This window comes from Mus caroli, chromosome 9 (assembly GCF_900094665.2).
Source record: "Mus caroli chromosome 9, CAROLI_EIJ_v1.1, whole genome shotgun sequence".
Taxonomy (NCBI): Eukaryota; Metazoa; Chordata; class Mammalia; order Rodentia; family Muridae; genus Mus; species Mus caroli.
In genome coordinates, this window is record NC_034578.1 from 84,356,013 (window position 1) to 84,357,021 (window position 1,009).

Sequence of the window (1,009 nt, forward strand, 5' to 3'; positions counted from 1 at the left end):
AGAGAGAGTAGAAAAATCAGTATCTGTAGGGGCTTGTAGGGTATGGTATGGTAGGATTTATTCCATCAGGGACCATAGTGGACTGATGTGTTTTGAAAGTGGCCATACCCCCTCTGCAACCAAAAACCAGGTGTTTGAAACTTAATCATCAAATTCATATGTCTATAGTTCTTAGAGTTGGACCTTTAGGAAGTAATTAAGATTAGATGAAAATGTAAGAGTAATGATGGCATTCTTAGCTTTATAATAAGAGGCTAGGACAAGGGGCCTGAGATAGCACGTCTGCTGTCTTGCCAAGGGATGGCCTCTATCTGGCTATGATTCAGCCAGGACCTCACTCAATGCTGAGAGGATGCTGGTGTCTTGTTCTTACATGTCCCAGCNCTTAGAACCAGAAACCAAATTTATATATTTGCTACTCTCATGTATTTTGCTACAAACTCGGCAACTGAGTAATAGAGGCAGATCATGTAGTTTAAGAAGGAAGGTGCCATTGTAAGGTCTGAATTTTAGATATCTCCCCAGGAAACTTGTGCAGGATATATTGTGAGGAACCAAGTGATGGAGACCAATTTTTGAAATGAATTGCATAAATCCAGTTGAAGTTCTAGAGGAGAATAGCAGTGGTGCTAGAGAAGGAGCCATAGACATAGTAGACAACTAGAATCGATTCTGTTATAAAGACTTAGGACTTAGAATTTGAGAACAAAACCACAGCCTAGTAGGCTTCTCAAAGAAGAAACTATAGACAAGGAATAAGAGAATGGAAAAGAGGAGCTGGGGCACAAGTTGCTCCTGGTCCACTCCAGCACCGGGGTGCCTTGTCAGAGGAGTCTTCGGACACCCGCAAGGACCCGCACAGGATTCCCCACGGGATCCTAAGACCTCTGGTGAGTGGAACACAATTTCTGCCAGGAGGCAGGTTCGAACACCAGATATCTGGGCACCTTCCCTGCAAGAATAGAGCTTGCCTGCAGAGAATACTCTGATCACTGAAACTAAGGAGAGA